Source organism: Leucoraja erinacea, chromosome 26 (genome assembly GCF_028641065.1).
Source record: "Leucoraja erinacea ecotype New England chromosome 26, Leri_hhj_1, whole genome shotgun sequence".
Classification (NCBI taxonomy): Eukaryota; Metazoa; Chordata; class Chondrichthyes; order Rajiformes; family Rajidae; genus Leucoraja; species Leucoraja erinaceus.
Genome location: NC_073402.1, coordinates 20,340,552 through 20,362,838, shown reverse-complemented (window position 1 = coordinate 20,362,838; position 22,287 = coordinate 20,340,552).

The following is a 22,287-nucleotide window of genomic DNA, read 5'->3' as shown; positions in this document are numbered from 1 at the left end:
CCTTGGCAACCTTGAGTGTTGATAACCTCACTATTGTTCTTACCACAATCCAGCTCAGTATCTCTATATAAATCAGAAAGCTAGAGACAAAGACAAAATCTGGGTTTGCTTCTGACCCTGGCATTGAAATTTTCTTTAACCGTTGCTCATCTATGCAGACAATGATTTGAATTATTGTGAAGCTGTTTCACACCACACAAGTCCCACTAGTATTGCCCTAGGCACAACCAATTATTGCCCTTGGCACAACCAAGTAAGAGAGAATACAATTGGGGGAAATTCATCAGTTGGTCACTATCCAATGACTCCTGGTGGAAGACTGCATGAGAGGATCTCGTCATAGAGTCACAGTCCCTTCAGCCCAACTTCCCATTCTAACCAGGATGTCCCATCTCCACTAGTCCTACCTACCCGCGTTTGGCCCACATCCCAATAAACCTTTCCTATTATAGAGAAAGGCCTGTCCTTGAAAGAAAATGGCCAGAGCCTCAAAATAAGTCTTGTCAAGCTTGTCCTTTCACAAACAATAAAGATAACTGATAGACCCGTCCCAAAAGCATTAACATTTCTATCTCCATTTACCAACCATTTACATTTTCATGCTCATATTATTCAGATCAAAGAATAGTAAAGAAAAATCAAGTCAAGTTGAGTTCATTGTCATATGCAGGAGAATGGTGAAGTAAGGGTATAGTGACAGGTACAAAAAAATGCTGGAGAAACTCAGCGGGTGCAGCAGCATCTATGGAGCGAAGGAAATAGGCAACGTTTTGGGCCGAAACCCTTCTTCAGACTGAATTCAGATCAGTCTAAAGAAGGGTTTTGTGCCAAAACCTTGCCTATTTCCTTCGCTCCATAGATGCTTCTGCACCCGCTGCGTTTCTCCAGCATTTTTGTATCCCTTCGATTTTCCAGCATCTGCAGTTCCTTCTTAAACACAAGGTATGGTGACAAGTTAATATCAGGAACTGAACCATCCGACCACAACTATAGAGCAGTCCTGAACTACTGTCTACCTCATTGGAGACCCTCGGACTATCTTTGATCGGACGTTACAGGCTTTATCTTGCACTAAACTTTATTTATTATTCCCTTTATCATGTATCTATACACCATGGATGGCTCGGTTGTAATCATGTATTGTCTTTCCGCTGACTAGTTAGCACGCAACAAAAGTTTTTCACTCTACCTCGGTACGTGTGAAAATAAACAAAACTAAACTCAACTCAATTAATTTGCACTTGGTGCCATCAGAAAGCATTGAGCATTGAATGAGTGAAGGGTGGTGGCCCTGTTAAATGTATTCTGTCCACTGTGTGCAATCTGCTTTGGTCGGGAGAGAAAAAGTTGCCGCACATTACGCAATGTTGATCATAAGCACTGCCACATTCAACCTGTCCGATTTACTGAGCTCAATATTATTTATCCAAGGTGGTCAGTCAAAGTCAAGTTTAGATCCCTTACATATGTCAGTGATATGCAACTAGTGCCTGTGAAATTGGTTCAGGTCAGCAGAAGAGCAGGAATAGGTTATTTAGTGTTTAAGAGGGAACTGCAGATGCTGGAGAATCGAAGGTTATACAGAAAAGCTGGAGAAACTCAGCGGGTGCAGCAGCATCTATGGAGCGAAGGAAATAGGCAACGTTTCGGGCCGAAACCCTTCTTCAGACTGATCGGGGGGGGGGGTGGGTCGGGACAAGAAAGGGAAAAGGAGGAGTAGCCAGAAGGCTGGAGGGTGGGAGGAGATAGTAGGGGAGCTGAGGAAGGGGAGGAGACAGCAAGGACTAACAGAATTGGGAGAATTCGATGTTCATGCCCCGGGGGTGTAGACTCCCCAAACGGAATATGAGGTGCTGTTCCTCCAATTTCCGGTGCTGCTCGCTGTGGCCATGGAGGAGACCCAGGACAGAGAGGTCGGAGGCGGAGTGGGAGGGGGAGTTGAAGTGCTGAGCCACCGGGAGGTCAGCTTGGTTATTGTGGACCGAGCGGAGGTGTTCGGCGAAACGATCGCCCAACCTCCGCTTGGTCTCACCGATATAGATCTGCTGGCATCTAGAGCAGCGGACGCAATAGATGAGGTTGGAAGAGATGCAGGTAAACCTCTGTCGCACCTGGAACGACTGCTTGGGTCCTTGAACGGAGTCGAGGGGGGAGGCAAAGGGACAAGTGTTGCATCTCCTGCGGCCGCAAGGGAAAGTGCCCGGGGAGGGGGTGGACCGAGAGGGAAGGGAAGAATTGACAAGGGAGTTATGGAGGGAGCGGTCTTTGCGGAAGGCAGATATGGGGGGAGATGGGAAGATGTGGCGAGTAGTGGGGTCACGTTGGAGGTGGCGAAACTGACGGAGGATTATTTTTTGTATGTGACGGCTGGTGGGGTGAAAGGTGAGGACTAGGGGGACTCGGCCCTTGTTGCGAGTGCGGGGATGGGGAGAGAGAGCAGTGTTGCGGGGTATGGAAGAGACCCTGGTGCGAGCCTCATTTATGGTGGAGGAGGGGAACCCCCGTTCCCTGAATAGTGAGGACATTTCAGATGTCCTGGTGTGGAACGCCTCATCCGTGGAGCAGATGCGGCGTAGACGGAGGAATTGGGAGTAGGGGATGGAGTCCTTGCAGGAAGCAGGGTGGGAAGAAGTGTAGTCCAGATAGCCATGGGAGTCAGTGGGTTTATAGTGTATGTCGGTTAGAAGTCTATCACCTGCAATGGAGATAGTGAGGTCAAGGAATGGTAGGGAAGTGTCGGAAATGGTCCAGGTGTATTTCAGTGCCGGATGGAAATTAGTGGTGAAGTGGATGAAGTCAGTCAGTTGTGTGCGGGTGCAGGAGGTGGCACCAAAGCAGTCGTCGATGTAGCGGAGGTAGAGGTTGGGGATGGGGCCCTGGTATGTATTGAACAAGGATTGCTCGACGTAACCTACAAATAGGCAGGCATAGCTGGGGCCCATGCGTGTGCCCATAGCTACGCCTTGTATTTGGAGGAAGTGGGAGGAGTCGAACGCGAAGTTATTGAGGGTAAGGACCAGCTCCGCTAGGCGGAGGAGAGTGTCAGTGGCTGGGTATGGGTTGCTTCTCTGGTCGAGGAAGAACCGGAGGGCTGTGAGACCATTGTGGTGGGGGATGGAGGTGTATAGTGATTGGACGTCCATGGTGAAGATGAGGGGGTGAGGGCCTAGAGAATTGAATGCGCGGAGACGACGGAGAGTGTCTGAGGTGTCTTGGACATAGGTAGGGAGGGATTTAACCAAGGGTGATAGGATGGAGTCAAGGTATTTGGAAATGAGTTCGGTGGGGCACGAACAGGCGGAGACAATGGGTCTTCCGGGACACTCCGCCTGTTCGTGCCCCACCGAACTCATTTCCAAATACCTTGACTCCATCCTATCACCCTTGGTTAAATCCCTCCCTACCTATGTCCAAGACACCTCAGACACTCTCCGTCGTCTCCGCGCATTCAATTCTCTAGGCCCTCACCCCCTCATCTTCACCATGGACGTCCAATCACTATACACCTCCATCCCCCACCACGATGGTCTCACAGCCCTCCGGTTCTTCCTCGACCAGAGAAGCAACCCATACCCAGCCACTGACACTCTCCTCCGCCTAGCGGAGCTGGTCCTTACCCTCAATAACTTCGCGTTCGACTCCTCCCACTTCCTCCAAATACAAGGCGTAGCTATGGGCACACGCATGGGCCCCAGCTATGCCTGCCTATTTGTAGGTTACGTCGAGCAATCCTTGTTCAATACATACCAGGGCCCCATCCCCAACCTCTACCTCCGCTACATCGACGACTGCTTTGGTGCCACCTCCTGCACCCGCACACAACTGACTGACTTCATCCACTTCACCACTAATTTCCATCCGGCACTGAAATACACCTGGACCATTTCCGACACTTCCCTACCATTCCTTGACCTCACTATCTCCATTGCAGGTGATAGACTTCTAACCGACATACACTATAAACCCACTGACTCCCATGGCTATCTGGACTACACTTCTTCCCACCCTGCTTCCTGCAAGGACTCCATCCCCTACTCCCAATTCCTCCGTCTACGCCGCATCTGCTCCACGGATGAGGCGTTCCACACCAGGACATCTGAAATGTCCTCACTATTCAGGGAACGGGGGTTCCCCTCCTCCACCATAAATGAGGCTCGCACCAGGGTCTCTTCCATACCCCGCAACACTGCTCTCTCTCCCCATCCCCGCACTCGCAACAAGGGCCGAGTCCCCCTAGTCCTCACCTTTCACCCCACCAGCCGTCACATACAAAAAAAATCCTCCGTCAGTTTCGCCACCTCCAACGTGACCCCACTACTCGCCACATCTTCCCATCTCCCCCCATATCTGCCTTCCGCAAAGACCGCTCCCTCCATAACTCCCTTGTCAATTCTTCCCTTCCCTCTCGGTCCACCCCCTCCCCGGGCACTTTCCCTTGCGGCCGCAGGAGATGCAACACTTGTCCCTTTGCCTCCCCCCTCGACTCCGTTCAAGGACCCAAGCAGTCGTTCCAGGTGCGACAGAGGTTTACCTGCATCTCTTCCAACCTCATCTATTGCGTCCGCTGCTCTAGATGCCAGCAGATCTATATCGGTGAGACCAAGCGGAGGTTGGGCGATCGTTTCGCCGAACACCTCCGCTCGGTCCGCAATAACCAAGCTGACCTCCCGGTGGCTCAGCACTTCAACTCCCCCTCCCACTCCGCCTCCGACCTCTCTGTCCTGGGTCTCCTCCATGGCCACAGCGAGCAGCACCGGAAATTGGAGGAACAGCACCTCATATTCCGTTTGGGGAGACTACACCCCCAGGGCATGAACATCGAATTCTCCCAATTCTGTTAGTCCTTGCTGTCTCCTCCCCTTCCTCAGCTCCCCTACTATCTCCTCCCACCCTCCAGCCTTCTGGCTACTCCTCCTTTTCCCTTTCTTGTCCCGACCCACCCCCCCCCCCGATCAGTCTGAAGAAGGGTTTCGGCCCGAAACGTTGCCTATTTCCTTTGCTCCATAGATGCTGCTGCACCCGCTGAGTTTCTCCAGCTTTTCTGTATAACCAGCAGGAATAGGTTATCTTTGTTCAATAATGGTCACAGTGGCAACAAAGACACTGTCACCAACAGCTTAGTTTGAAAAACAAAATGCTTTCAAGCCTGCTGTGGAACCGTCATTTCACCAAATTAATATGAATGACTCAGACTTCCTGGTTCAGAGGCACGTTGTAGCCTTTACATTGAAACTAAAGGTGATAAATCCCACCCTTCATTTTCACCCACCATCTCTGCAATAGTTCTCACAGATCTCCAAAAGTAAACCTAGAAAACTGTAGAACAGTCTTTCATTTACAATTACAGGCTTAATCACTGCTTCTTTGAAAATCACTGCCTGGAAGTGATGCGAAAAAGGGATCTTTTTCTGTATTTCACAGAGCATACAGCTATTTTGCTCTGTGTTTGTCCATAAAATCTAAGGTTCATTCCTAACCAAACCCTTTTAAAAGGCGTTAATTGCCTTGTAATTAACAAAGGAATTTAATAAAATGCAATGGAAGAAAGGCCAGAGACACACAAAACTGGCAAATCGTGAGCAAATACCATCTGTTTTATGGTGCCAAGAAAGAGTTGGGAATGAGAAGTTGGTCTTTGATCAAATGATGGTGGTAAAGTCACTGTGCTCAGGATAAATTAAGGAAAGGGAATCAATAGAGACACATTCGAAGGCAGGGCAACTGCGCGGGAACTTTATGAGAAAGCAGAGAGGCAAAGTGTCATGCACATAATTGCCGAAATGTCTTCTTCTTGGAAAGTCCTTTTGTACTTTCTCCAGGATGTCCTTTCAACAACAACAACAAGATCACCCTGGAGAAAGTACAACGCCGAGCAGCTCGCTTTGTATGTAATGACTACAAGCGCAAATCAAGCCTGAATAATATGCTGTCTTCCCTCAGATGGGATACATTAGAGCTCCACAGAATCAGTCTAAGACTTATTGCAATTTACAAGGAGATTCACAAAATCACGCCATCAAATCTCCCGTCATCCCAGAGCACCAACTGCCATGAAACAAGACAAAATAACGGTCCCTACTCGCTAAATTTCAATAAACTTTGCTAACAATATTCCCTTTGCCCCAGGACGAAAAGGGAAATGAATAGGTTACCACCCAACACACGTGCTGCTCCTGATGTTAAGTCATTTAAAAAGGGGATTGAGCAACTAGATCTCCTCAACTTGGTCAAAAAGGCCCACTTCAAAATTTAATCACTACTCTACTCACTCCGACCTGCGCAAGATAACCACTGATGAGGTGTTTGCGCAGTAATCAACCAGAACCAGAACCAGATGACATATTGTCATTTTAGTTTAGAATGACCTGTATATTCTGTTTAGGCAGCTTGCAACTTAATGTATGCATTAAATTCTCCAATTTTACGCAACTAACCTACAAACAACCCATTTATTTATCTAAGTGTTTAAGAAGGAACTGCAGATGCTGGAAAATCGAAGGTACACAAAAATGCTGGAGAAACTTAGCGGCTGCAGCAACATCTATGGAGATAGGAAATAGGCAACGTTTCGGGCCAAGACTACTATCTATCTCTATCTATCTATCTGTCTATCTATACATCTATCTATCTGTCTATCTATACATCTGTCTATCTATCTGTCTATCTATCTATCTGTCTATCTATCTATCTATCTATCTATCTATCTATCTATCTATCTATCTATCTATCTATCTATCTATCTGTCTATCTATCTATCTATCTATCTATCTATCTGTCTATCTATCTATCTATCTATCTATCTATCTATCTATCTATCTATCTATCTATCTATATCTATCTATCTATCTATCTATCTATCTATCTGTCTCTGTCTGTCTGTCTGTCTGTTGATTAATGTATCTATCTATTTGTTTGTTTGTTTATCTGGTAATATTTTATCTTGCAGTACGAAAGAAATAAGCTTATGGCTATTAAAAATATCAGTTCTTGAAAATCCTGCAGAAAAAAATATTTAGAAAACAGTTGATTTTTTTAATGTTACAGGAATCAAGAACAAGTGGATGGAGTAGGAAAATGGTGAAGGCTGAGGCAGCTAAATTACTTTTTCTTCCTCCTAGTTTCCATGGTCTTATATTACAATCTTACAGCAGATTTATATTGAGACATATTCCTGCGGACATATTTGAGAGAAATGCTCCACAGTTCCTATTGATTGACAGAATCAAAAGTGCCTACAAGGTCACAAAACATCCATGCATGGGTGGTGGTGCTTTTGCTGCATTTCTCTTGGAGTTGACATGAGGTGCAGATCATAAGGACGACAGATAGCACAATGGGCTAAGAGTTCGGCTGGCGACCGGAAGGTAGCCGGTTCAAATCCCGCTTGGAGTGCATACTGTCGTTGTGTCCTTGGGCAAGACACTTCACCCACCTTTGCCTGTAATGGAATGTTACGGCGGCAGGCGCGGGCACACCGCGACGCCCTGTGTCTCCCTTTCCAGGGAGATGCTAAAAATGCATTTCGTTGTCTCTGTACTGTACACTGACAATGACAATAAATCCAGTCTGAAGAAGGGTTTCGGCCCGAAACGTTGCCTATTTCCCTCGCTCCATAGATGCTGCTGCACCCGCTGAGTTTCTCCAGCTTTTCTGTGTAACCTTCGATTCTCCAGCATCTGCAGTTCCCTCTTAAACAAAATGACAATAAATTGAATCATTTCATTTCATTTTCATTTCATTTCATTTCATTTCATTTCATTTCATAAGCATCCTGTGTGTAGATGGACAGAATACAGTCTGCAGTTAAGGAGAAGCTGGACACAAGCAGCTGGAGTAACTCAGCGGGCCAGGCAGCATCTCTGGAGAAAAAAAGAATGGGTGGCGTTTAGTGTCGAGACCCTTCTACTCTTTGGCCATTGGGAGGAGGCAATTGTAAAAGATTCTGGTGATGATCTCCCATGACAGACAGTAAGGAGACTTCTCTGTAGTTCCCACAATCAGATTGGCCTCCATTCCTGAAGATGCCATCACAATGGCATCTTTGACATTCTTTTACATGTTTTCCTTTACCCAGACATGGTTATGAATTGTCACTGAAGTTCCACTACACTGAATTTAAGGATTTCACCAGGGATACCAATCTGCTCCCAAAGCATTGGTATGTTTCAGTTGGTATGTGGCCTTTCCATCTTATTGTTGATCTGAGGTAGTGGTGGTGTTGAACTGGATAGTTTTTTGTGGGCTGAAGTCAATGAAGATCATGTCAAGGACAGAGTCACAGTTGAGATCTTCAAAGTCTTCTTTTCAGTGAGGCTGTTGGCCTCTCTGTCTTTGATAACCTCTAATATGTAATGGGAATTTGGATGCTTGGCTCAATATTAAAGTGCTAAACAAGACATACATTTCATGATCATTTAAGTGTTGCTGGACCTCCTGTATTCGTCACACCCACCATTTTGTTTTAGGCCATGCATTCTGTTACACTTTAGCTTTTAAGTTCCTTTTGCACTGTTTCTTTTTAGAAACAAGGAGGAGTTTCAAATCCAAGAATGTCTTATAATGTATGGTTCATTAGCTCCTAAATCTTCTGGTGATTCTTATCATGGTCATTTGTGGTCGAGAAGTGAAGGTTTCTGTACTCAGGTGCCATTGATGATGGACCTCAGGGTAGCCACGCTCTACTGTCTGAGGATTGTCAAGATATATCTGGGGTACTTTCTGAGAAGACTATTCTTTGTGCGGTCCTAGAGACCTTCAACATTGATGGTTGCAGAAAACTAAGCTGAAAAATTGTGTTTTTTTTAAAATAGTTTAATTGTTCTTGCTTTGCCCCATGGCAATTATGAATCAACATGGGCACCCAACCGATCATTGGTATGATGCGGTTAGTTTGGACCATGTCCTAATTTTAGTGTCTCCCTCCAATGTTATAATTACAAACATCTAAGTAATGTGGATAAATCTTCGTCTATGTCAGGCACATGTCAGGCACATATCTAAATGCAGAACAGCATGATAGTTAAGATACTTACATGTATACCTGAGAGTATTTTCTCACAAAGCACCTGAAATTTAGCTGCTTAAATTAAAATTTTGTTTCGCATTTGATTTTGTGGGGTTTTTCACAGGTATTAGATTGGCTGAAGGATCATTAGTAAATCAATTGTAATGTTATAATTATACCTTTATAGATCTCTTCCCATCTCCGTGAAAGGTCCCACCTATTTATAATTTGCTTAACCACAGACGAGACAAACAATTAAGTGAACTATTAATTTTAAAAGTTGGCACATCAGTGTTTACCATTGTTTTGTTTTGGCACCAGTTAAATGACAGACAAAGAAGCCTTCAGGACACATCATTGCCTCTAAATACTGCCAAACATTCCAACGACAAAAACAACTGCATACTTGCACAATATCAAATGTGCAAATCTACAAAATTGCGTCTTCTGGATTTGATAATTGGTACAGATCATATGCAGGCCATAAAGTTCAAGACTCCCTGCTGTATTCAATACCTTGTGGCTGTTGTCTTTGTGCTGTACTTATTCTCCTTAGTAAAAATAATCTTCACATTTAATGTAATTCCAATCTATATTGGTTGTGATTTCACAAATCTTCAAAATCTTCACACCCCTTTCATGTCTTCATTTCATGGCTTTGTCTTTCCATCCAGTTATCAAAAAAATGTTTTACAATTTCATCTAATATTACACAAAAAAAGACCATTCATTCCATTTGGGTCTATACCAGCTGACAAGGGAGCAACCCCATTAATTTTGTTGTTCCTCTCCTTATGTATCTGCACCACTGGAATGTATCGATATTCACACTTGCTCATCAATATGCCCACAAACTCCCCGTTGATTATTTTTGCCATCTGAGGGGTGGTTTAGAGCAGCTAATTGACCTACTATCATGTCTTTGGGATGTGGGAGAAAACCAGAGCACCCAGAAGAAACCCCAAAGTGTCCCAGAGAAAACATGCAAACTCCAAATAGGCAGCACTCGAGATCGGGATTGACAACAAGTCTCTGAAGCTAGGAGTCTGTAGCACTAATGTCACCATGTCACCCTTGCTCTTCTCATATATGCCATGTACATATGCAAACACCTCCTGCAATGCCCTTAATGTGTGGTGCATACTATGTTTAGGGCATGTATGAATATTTAAGTTGCAATAACCGTTGGCTTTTAGGGATCTGCATGCTCTTAATGGTGATTCTAGATAAGTGACAATAGAATCTCTTATGACACCTTTTAAAATAATTATGATTGTGCCAAAAATAGTTTAAAAAAATTGTTTGCTTCTTTTATTTCTGTTAATTTTTCAGCTAATTTTTTAATGATATTGATGCATGTTAATGATATTTCTGGGAAACCTTTAGGTATGTTGGGTGCATTAGTAGTACAAAGCAAAGTAAACCTATTACAGAATAATACCAACTCTTTATAGAATGAAATGACTGTCGTTTAGTGTGCTGTACATTTCCCCATCAAATAATCCTTTAATTGCAGGCGCGGGATTAAAGAATGCATTTGGGCAGTTCTCTATTTCACACATAGATAATAGGGATAGTTATAGCTAATAGCTATAGGGAGAGGTTGGGCAGCTAGGACTTTATTCCTTGGAGTGCAGTCCGCGGAGGGGTGATTATGTAGAGGTGTATAAAATCATGAGGGGAATATATAGGATGTATGCCCAGTCTTTTTCCCAAGGTAGGGGAACCAAGAACTAGAGTACATAGCCTTAAGGTGAGAGGCGAACAATTTAAGAGGAAAATAAAAGATACACAATGCTGGTGCAATTCAGCAGGTCAGGCAGCATCTCTGGGGAAAATAGATAGGTGACATTTTTTAGTCTGGACCCTTATTCAGACAGATTGTAGCAGAGGATGAGAAAGTGGGAAGAGAGGTGTGGGTGGGATAAAGCCAGGCAAATTATGTGGACACAGGTTAGGGAGAGGGGGGAGGGTAATGGGCAGATGTTGCACAAAGACCAGAGATTGAAAATGCAAAAGACAAAAGGATTGAAGAGGCACGGAATGTAAAGCCAGAGGGTGGTGGGTATATGGAGTTGCCAGAGGAACTGCCAGAGAGCAGATGGGCCTAACCTGGGAGGGACATTTTTGGGCAAGTTGGGCTGAAGCACCTGTAGCTGGAGGACTACCTTGGATTTCCACAGTGTGTGGTTTGATCCAGGAAGCACTGAGGAAAAGAGATTTACTTATCTAAAGATCAGACATTAGCGTGGATAGATAAGAAAGCATATTTGATACGTCTTCATTAGCCAGAGCCTAGAATAAGAGAGTGAGGAGATTATGGTACAATCGTTAGTTAAGCTGCAGATGGAGTATTGAAGTGTTTAAGAAAGAACTGCAAATCAAAGGTACACAAAAATGCTGGAGAAACTCAGCTGGAGCAGCAGCATCTATAGAGCGAAGGAAATAGGCAACGTTTCGGGCCGAATCCCATCTTCAGACTGATCAGTCCAGCATTTTTGTGCACCACCGATGGAGTATTGAATACAGATTTGGTTGCCACGTTATAGGAAAGATATGATTTAGTCTGGATGGGGCAGAGGAAATTCATTGGGATGTTCCCTGGGATGAAGCATGTCATCGATGAGGAGAGACTGGATTTGTTTGCAGAAGAATGCAATCTTATGAGATAAATGGAAGACCTTTTTCCCTAGGCAGAGGTAAATAAAACCAAAGGTACAGGAAATTTAGAGGGGACTTCAAGAAGAATCTTTTCACCTAGATTAAATCTGGAACATTCTACTTGAGGGGATGGTAAAGGCAGATACGTTTAAGTAATATTTTGAAGAACACTTGAGACACCATGGCATAGACAGCAAAGTGTGAGATTGGTCTGGATAGGTACTTGATAACTGGACCAGCTTTTTCCTCTCTCGCCATCCCCTCCCCTTTCCCAGTTCTCCGACCAGTCTTACTGTCTCTGACTACATTTTATCTCTGTTTGCTTTGTTGTTGCCCTCTCCCAACTAACAATGATCCGTTCTACGTGTTCCAGGATCAACATTCCCTTTGTCCTGTTTTCATACCTTACACTTCCTTATCTATACATTTCCTTATCTGTGCACCTCCCACTCCCCTGACATCAGTCTGAAGAAGGGTCTCGACTCGAAACGTCACCCATTCCTTCTCTCCAGAGATGCATGCTGCCTGCACTGCTGAGTTACTCCAGCATTTTGTGTCTAAGGTGCACCAAAGGTCCTGTTTCTGTGTTGTATGACTCTATGACTCCAGTGATGGGGTACAATGTATCCTTCTGTCAAAGTCAAATTCCCTTAAAGCCGTAGGACCAAACAGTATAGGCGTTACTACATTATGTATTTAGAGTGCAGGTCAAAAGAAATCAATTATTCTCAATTCACTCCAAGTCTAATTGGAAATGTTAGGCATAGCAGTTAAGGGAAGAAAGTGTGGGAGAACATTTAGTGAATAGTGATCACAATATTATGACAAATGTCTTTGACTGTCTACAGGCATGTTGCCAAACAAACTGCCGCAAAATAATGTGTTTCAGCAGCACAAATTGCTCCATAAATACCCCAGGCTTTTCTCTTTCAAAAACTCCTTACTTACTGCATGCCAGAAGCTACCTAGCCTGACTACACCTTATGATTCTCAAAGGAACATTGGAGTAAGAAAGTCAGAACTTCATGCCAAAGGCCTTATTATAATTTATATTAACAGGTTAATCGGTATTTGGCAGCCCAATCATGGGAAAGTGCAAGGGAATTTGTGAGGAGTAATTTTGTGTAGGAACTTAGGTTGATTGGCGTCTATCCAAGTTTACGTCTGAGAAAAAGTTGTGCATTATTTATGCAATGCTAATACACCTAAAATGGAGAGTAAATTCATCCTCAACACTATTAACCCTGTTCGATAATGCTTTCCACCTCAAAAAGTTTACATATATGCCCTGGGTATTTCACAATATAGATTCTGTCTGATGTTGTTAGTGAATAATGAATTAAAAGATGTCGATTCATTTATATGTTCACGCATCTTCATAATATTTTAGGATAGAGACATTATTGAAGGAGCCATTTTCAAAATGGGAGCTAGCTTGGATCATTAGAGAATCATTGGTACATATCTCCAATGGGTAGAGCAAATCTGTTCCATTGAATTAATTGTATTTGCTAAGGTTTAAGCAAAGATTTACAGATTGTGAAGATAAAATAATAAATGAAAGAATTAGGAGAACATAGGTGAAGGATGGGAAATTTTACTGGCATTGAAAAAAGCGAGAGAAGCTGATATTTATGAAGTTGGTAAGTTTCTGTGGGGAGAAGACATTCTCAGAAAGTTGGGAATCATCTGTGGGAGTGGAATAGAGTTAATTTTTCAGTCAATAACTTTATGCATCTCTCTTCACAGATGCTGCCTGACTTGCTGAATAATTGCAGCACATTCAGATTTCAAAAGTGCACCATATTTTTCTTCTGAGCACTCATGTTGCTTTGGCTAATATTCCTTCCAAAGTGATACAAAACTGATTGTTCACCTTGTCATTGTAGGTAAGACAATGTTCTGCCTTAAATAAAGGGCCTGTCCCACTTTCATGACCTAATTCACGACCTTTTTTACTCGTGGACATTTTTCATCATGCTAGAAAAACGCCCCGATCTACTTGATGCCAGGTGTACCTACGACTAGCATCACGACCTACCTACGACCTCCTACGGCCTCCTACGACCTTGTGGCGACCATGCTGCGAGTATGAGTCAAGGGCAAACTCGGCAGGGGTCGTGAATTAGGTTGTGAAAGTGGGACAGGCCCTTAACTGTTGTATTTTACATCCAAGTAAATCAATATGTGCAAAGCACTTTCAGATGTTCCTAGAAGATTGGACTACATACAGGCTAGAACCTTTCTTCCTGACCCACCGTCGCATCGTGAAATTCATGTTCGTGACTAACAAATTACTGGAGAGGTTTTCCCATTTTGGTTTCCTATTTGCTAACTGTGCTATAGTGTGGACAAAACATTACGAAGGATTTTGTCTAGAAATGTAACAAATAATATAGCAGTGGAAGGTATCACGAATTACAACCCATTTCACAAGTTTCCCTTGTTGCATTTCTGATCACTGTTAGCTCCTCCATGGGGATTGAGTGATCACCAAGATGTGAAGAAATGCCTCTGGACACTGGAACAAGTGGACAGAAACACATCATTCAGTTACTATTCCACTGCTTGATCAGGTCTTGTCTGATCTAACTTTTAACTCAATTATTCTGCCATTTACCTTGACAACTTAATCAAGCACAATTCTATAAATATCAGTACTGAAAATCTAAATTGACCAACCATCCCTGATCTTGTGGGTAGAAATATTTCAACTTCATTCTCCTGGTCCGCTTGATCTATTTTTTTCCTTTCATTTGATCAAGAGTCAAGTGTGTTTTATTGTCATATTGTCCTACGGAACAATGAAATTCTTATTAGCAGTAACACATCAGGTATGTAATCATTGTGCTCAGTTGGTACCATAATAAATAACAAAAAGAAGTTCAATAAATTAAAAAAACAATATAGGGCAAAAATAAAAAACAAATCCCTATGTCCCTAGTGCAATTATTAGTTTAGAGTTTAGTTGGAGTTTGGAGTTCAGGTGTCAAGTCTTTTCTCTGAGTTTGCAAGATAACATAGTCGAACATGTAACAGGTAGGAGCAGGGGTTTACTGCAATGCTACATCTGATCATCAATGTATAAAGATATCAATTCTCCTGTGCTGTGCTTCCTAGCATGGGTGTACCGGTGACTTTATAATCACATGGATGGGTTGACTTCATTTTGTTCTGTTTATATAAATTACATTTTCCTTTCTCTTGAAAAAAGGTTGGTGTCCATAACTGTCGCAGAATGAGTAGCTCAGGGGCTTGTTTGAGGAAGACGGTGTAGGATTCTCTGTTGCTGCTTGCAACACCATCCCCATAATGACATTACAAAACCACAATGTCATTCTGAGCACAGTGCACGTTCCCAGGAGCCCGGACATGATGGTAATATGATCGTGGATAATAACACTGCTAAATCTGGGCAGGCCCACTTTCAACAGAATTCTACCGACCTTTCATTTCTATGGTTTTGCCAGGAGTGAGCATAGCAGTCATTGTCATAGGAAGCTCATGTAGTGTTTCCATTCTTCATGTGATTTATATACTGATCCATTAAAGAGAACAGTCTGACAAAGGGTCTCGACCCAAAACGTCATCCACTCCTATCCAGAGATGCTGCCATTCCGCCGAGTTACTCCAGCATTTTGTATCTATCTAAAGTGAATAGCAGTCAGGTCAAAAGTTACTGATTAGATCTGATCAACCCCATTTTGGATATGAAACATTGAATCCATCTGCAGAATTGGCCGTCTACATTCCTAGTTTAAAGCGTTAACGACAGAAAGAAAAAAATCATGAATCAATCAGGACATTCCAGAGACAGAGTTATACAAGAGACCGTTGGAATCTTGCAGAACAAAGAATCCGCCAGAGGAACTCAATGGATCAGGCAGAATCTGGGCAGGGAAATGGACAGACAACATTTGTCTCTGCTTCAGACCTTTCTAGGTGCAGCGGCCAAGATGAACCAACTTTCTGACTGAGACATGCTAAAGGTGAACAGGGCTCACCAAAGCTTTGATATTAGACTTTAAATAGTTGCCATTGGAATATTGTAGCTTTGTTTTGAATAAAGGGAATTTGTCAATTCAAATTTAAGTTTGTATGTTCAGATGAAAATATCAGACAATTATTTAAACAGCCAGTCGTGATGCTATGCAGACATCAAAGTGAAACATATTTATGAATGAGAAACATAGAACCAAAAACACATTTTCTTGCCTCCGCCTGTCTAAAGTTATGACTATTGTCTGATCGATGTGTCTCCAACACTTCATAATTGATTTCATTCCTGACGAACAACAATCATGGTAACCTCCATTTCACATGCAGCCAATAGTGCATTATACAGAAATAATAAGAAATAGCAAGCCACATGATTTTACACCCCTCAGTAGGATCAAACATGATGTAATATTGGGCTTCAACTTCCCCTTCACCGTCTAACCTCAACAACACTTGATTGCTCTGTAGTCCCAAAAACACGATCTCAACTTTGATTAGATTTGGTGACCCAGCATTCACAACTTTCCACATAGAGAACTCCAAAGATTCCCAAGTCTCTTGAGAAACAATTGCTCCTCACCTCTGTTTTATGGCCAGCTCTTGTCCATAGGTTGTCCCTCTCATTCTATACTCACTCTGTCCAGAGGAAATGCCCATACCAACATTTACTCTATTTACCACACTATTGGAAAGATGTGACAATGCTGGGGAGGGCAAAGTGGCGATCTACCAAGGTGCTAATTGGCATTAAGCATTTTAGATATGAAGAGAGTCTGAAGAGGCTGGGGCTTTGAATGAAAGGGAAGCCAGGTTTTGGCTGATCTGAACTGATCATAGACATCATTTTGTAATAGCAATTCCAAATTTGCTCTGGATACAAATCCTGATATATTGGTGGTTTGGATTATTGTCCGTGTTGGAGTCATCTAAGGAATCTTCCACATGACTAAATTTAGAAAGAGATTGTGATTGGTAGGATTCTGTAAAGAGCCATGCAAATGCTCCAAATGATAGTAGAAATAAGCTATTATTTTCAGAAAGTAAAGTTCCCTCAGCCTTCATTAAGTTTGGGTCCATTGTGTGAATGGGATTGCAAGTGGTTTCCATTGCATAAAGTTGCTGCAATTTTTTGACTGACCAGTATGTAAGGGACCAATGATGATGTTAGTGTCCCAAGTAGCAATTGTCATGTGCTTTGTCATCCCTCAAAATGTCAGGATATACCACTGGTTGATGGGGCTGCACTGCCTTGAGTTGACTGGAAATAGCTCTGCATCTTATGATAAATGATAACATATTTATGATTGCAAGGAAACATAATGAAACATGGAGAGTTCATGCACTGGACAAATACATGAATCAAAATAACCTCTCCCATATCAGTGCCATGAGTGAATCTTGCAGCCAGTGAGTATTAGAATCATTGCTGCACCATTCTTTTCTGGCTACAGCTGATATCCTACTGTGATGAAGGCCTTTGATCTCCATACAAATATATCTTAGTTATTCTTCAGCAAAGATGTACTCCAATAAAGACCACGAAGATCAAAGGCTTCCATCACAGTGGGAGAGCAGGTAGTTCCAATAAAAACCAGGCAATAATAAATCTCCTGCTGTTACACCATTCTTTCAATGGCTGTGGAATTAATTCATGGCACTGTGATATGGGAGAATTTGTCTTGATTTACGCATTTCTGTATCTCTTATTACTTCCTGCCCTCAGGCAATCAGAAAGATGCCATCATATATAGTTCAACAACAAAATCATTTCCCATCAGCACCAAACTATGCAACTCTCTTATCAAATTCTGAATTTTTAAGTGACCTACTTTCATTCCATCTGCTGGATGGAGCATTAACATTATCAATGGGACACATCAGTGATGTTTGACATTATGGACATTCAAAACTAAATGGGGCCATGTCTTGTATGGGAGGATCAACTACAGAGTGGGCCCGAGTCTGACTTTACAGTAATTGTCATTATATCTACAGCCATTGCAATAATTTAACTCCCATTGCAGGCTGCTTCACAAGTGATCAAGTTAGTTTAATTGCAACTTCCACTGGTCAATGGTGGCAATTGTTGCTTGATCAAGTCATTCTGTCGGCCACAGGTGCCCACAGCCGTTAATGTGATGATATGTAAGAACTGGGCAGCCCAGTGGTGCAGCAGTAGAGCTGCTGCCTTACAATGCTTACAGTGCCAGAGACCCGGGTTAGATCCCGACTACAGGTGCTGCCTGTACGGAGTTTGTACATTCTCCCCGTGACCGTGTGGGTTTTCTCCGGTTTCCTCCCACACTCCAAAGATGTAGAGGCTTGTTGGTTATTTGGCTTGGTATAAATGTAAATCGTCCCTAGTGTGTGTAGGATGGTGTTAATGTGCGGGTGCCATTAGTCGGTGCGGACTAGGTAGGCCGAAGAGCCTGTTTCTGCATTGTATCTCTAAACTAAACTAAACGGGTGTGAGGCTGAGTCAGCACAAATAAAATATGAATGATAGACACAGAGCAATTGAAAACATGTCAGTATTTACACCCGCCTGATCAAGAATGGATGGATGCTCCATCAACTGCCAGCAATCACCCTTGGGCATTGAAATGGGGCTGGTGATGAACCGATAGAAAACAGAGCCAAATGCAAATCTTCGCTGGATGTTTGTACAAGTAAAGGCATCTTACCTATTCCTATTGGTGTTATGATAATCTATTACATCATGTAAAAAAAAATCGTCATATTAGTCGTCCTCCAAATAACTTGCAGAAGGAAAAGTAAATCACCTCTTAGAAATGTTAATAAATTAATAAGACAAACATACCTGAATGTCACATAATTCTTAGTGTACCAATCACTCCACATCAACCCGTGTGTCCATTTTTCATGGGTACGATTATTCATTGGTTTCTGGCATGCAGATACTAGTCTCCTTCAACATTTTTATTTTATATACATCATAAATCTTTGATTGTTTTTTGGAGGCAATCTCAGATGAGGAACAGCTCATCATGTAAAGCCTCTTGGATCTTTTTTCAAATGGGATTACCTGATTTAAGAGCATAAATTATGCAAAATCATTCAGCAAATCCCCCGTCAGTCCACTTGCAATATTCATGCAATACTTAGTGGGTGATAGCATTATTTCTGATCAGGGGTGTGAAGTTGTAACTCTACAGGGACAACCTGTTGTAGCAGATGAGAACGTAGAGATCTTTAGAGAATAATATGAAATGTTTCAGTTACTCCCAGTTGGGCTCAGTAATGAATGCTTTATGACTAATGCGAACAATCACTTTTAATGCATATCAATGTTTTATGAGCAACAAAGCAAACTGCAGGGAGAAATTAGCTAATATGTCCTCGCATCTATAACATAATGCATATGTGGTTGAGTTAGTTATACTCAGTTTTATACTGAAATAATGATGTATGATATCACAAATTAAAGATAAGATTTTATGCAACAATGGTGTTAAAAGGATAAAGAGTTACCCAGAAGTAAATGACTTGCAAGAACAATGCAAACGTCACTGCCTGCGTTATTTTCCCCCATCATCTACCTGTGGTTCAATGGTTCTTTATTATTTCAGATACAGTACAGTGAAATTATTTTTTTGGAAAACAGTTCAGTAAAGTATTGCCAATCCTAAACACAATTAGTTCAAGATCAAGTTCAAGTGAGTTTATTGTCATGTCTCCCTGTATAGGGCAATGAAATTCTTGCTTTGCTTAAGCACACAGAACATAGTAGGCATTTACTAGGCAAGGAAGCAATTACTTGCATAGTAGGCAATTACCGTTAGTTAGTACAAAGAGCATAGAAATAGTCCACTAAAACCGTATGCAAGGGTCGCCAGGTTTTGGCGTTATTTTTAAAGTCCAGTCTGGTCCGTGCGTTCGGTTTTCTGGAACGGTACCTGATCCAGGCGAGCCCCAGGCTGCTGCAGGGCTTCCAGTCGCCACCCTTCGTTGGGATCATCTAGCGAACTGTGGTCCCGCACTTCGCCCGACCACCTTTAGCTTTTGTGCCTTGGGGGCACCTCCCGCACCTGACCTTGAGGATGCGCAAGGTAAGACCCCGGCTCACTCTCTTCACAATTTCACATCCTCCCACGGTACTTTGCATGCCCCTGGAAGCCAAGGACTTCCCTTATTTTTACAGGGAATGTTATTCACAGGTTGTTGAGGGAAGGGAAGTAAAGATAATGTGTAATCCATTAGAGGAACGAGAAAGAGAGACATAAAGAAGGAAACTGTTTAGGGAATAAGGTGGAAATTGGTCAGCTGGCATGTGTTCAGATTTTAAATGATTCATACATTTGCATAAAATAAGTCATTCCGCCCATTAAGTCTATGCCAGCTCAGAGCATTTCTACCAGTCCCAATTATGGCCCTGAAATCTCTTCCCTCTCACATACATGCCAGTCCCCTTGATTCTCCCGTCTGCTAGAAATCATTTGTAGCAACTCATTAGCCTCCTGTGAGATGTGGGATGAAATACTGGGGGGGAACCCACACGGTCACGTTACAAAAATGCAAAGTCCACTCATTCAGCAACCAAGGTCAGGATTAAACCTGGTTGCCAGAGCTGTATAATACCAGCACTTCCTGCTATGCCACAGTGCTGCCATTGCAAACCCAGTTCCTCAAAGCAAGTGAATGTTAAATTCGCATTTTACAATGATGTAATCATTGTTTCTTGATAAACAGCAGATAAACAGCAGTAACAAAAACACAAAGTTAGCTTAGCTTAGATTAGAGATACAATGTGGAAACAGGTCCTACGACCCTCCTTTAGCAGTGGTCTGAGTTGGGAGCTCACTGATTCTTCATATTAAGTTGAAAGAGTTGGAAGAGGTGTTGGATGTAGAGCATTACCCAGAGCCAGAACTGGAAGAGTACAGCAGCATCATTGAGTTGTGAATCTGTGCAATTCTCTGCCACAGAAGGCAGTGGAGGCCAAATCACTGGATGTTTTCAAGAGAGAGTTAGATATAGCTCTTGGGGCTAATGGAATCAAGAGCTATGGGGAGAAAGCAGGAACGGGGTACTGATTCTGGATGATCAGCCATGATCATATTGAATTGTGGTCCTGCCTCGAATAGCCCGAATGGCCTACTCCTGCACCTATTTTCTTTGTTTCTATGACCCACCAAGTCCACGCTGACCGTCAGTCACCCATACACTAGTTCTATCCTACACACTAGGGGCAATTTACAAAGCCAATTAACCTGCAAACCTGCATGTCTTTGGAGTGTGGGACAAAACCAGAGCACTCGGAGAAAACCCATGTGGTCACAGGGAGAATGTACGGACTCTGCACAGAAAGCACCCGTTGTCAGGATCGAACCAGGATGAGCTACATTGAAGCAATGGGCAAGAAAACACACCAAAGCCTCCACTTCCTTAGAAGGTTAAGAAGTTTGGCATGTCCCCAACACCCTTCCCAACTTCTACAAATGCTCTGTAGAAAGCATTTTATCGGGATGCATCACAGCATGGTTTGGGAACAGCTCCATCCGTGACCTCAAGAAATTGCAGAGAGTGAAATTGCATATTCCAGACCGTCACGCAAACCAATCTCCTTTCCATGGACTCTGTCTACACTTCATGCAGCCTTGGCGAGGCCACCAGGATAATCAAGGACAGGTCTCACCCCAGTCACTCCCTCTTCTCCTCTCACCCATCAGGCAAGAGTTACAGAAATGTGAAATCGCATACCTCCAGATTCAGGGACAGTTTCTCCCGAGTTATTATTAGGCATCTGAACTGTCCTCTCACCAGCTAGTGTGGCCCTGACCTCCGATCTGCATCATCCGAGACCTTTGAATTATCTTTAATCTTGCACTAAATGATATACCCTTTATTCTGTATCTGTATACTGTGGATGGCTTGACTGTAATCATCGTGTATAGTCTTTTCATTGACTGGATAGCACGCAACAAAAAAGCTATTCACTGTACCTCGGTACACGTGGCAATAATAAGCTAAGCTCAGGTCTCTGGTGCTGTGAGGCAGCAGTTCTACTGCTGTGCCACTGTGCTGTAGTGCTTTTTAAATACATTTTCTTGGGGCATATAAAGAAAGAAACAAAAGGTTACAATGGAACCTCACAGCAAAGGTCAATCTATGACAATTGTGCTATAAATTAGTCCATTCCTTCATTGAATCCTACAATTAATGGGAAGAGGGTGCATTTGTATTACTAATGCAGGATGATATTGCTAGAGGCAAACATTCCAATCTATGCCGATTAACCGAAAGCATTTATATACATCATGTCCCGTTGTGATAAAAGATTTTGGTTTCATCATGTCAACATGTTTTCCTGTTTAGGAGCATCACTGGAGATACTTAAAATGAACACAGCCTTTCTCCGTACTGTTACTTGATAAATGCGCCACACTTACTGTTTGAAGTTTCAAAGTTTACATCTTTTAAGATACCCTTTCATGTTCCAGTTTTGTTTCCTTTACTTTGCAAAGATTAGTGAAGTGGCATACTTGGGAAAGATCTTCATTTTTGTTTTTCAGATGGAAAACCATAAGATATATATTATGGTAAATTATCATAAGGAAATTTCTATGAGCTCGGCTGGTGAAGATTTCGTAGTAACAGCTGTC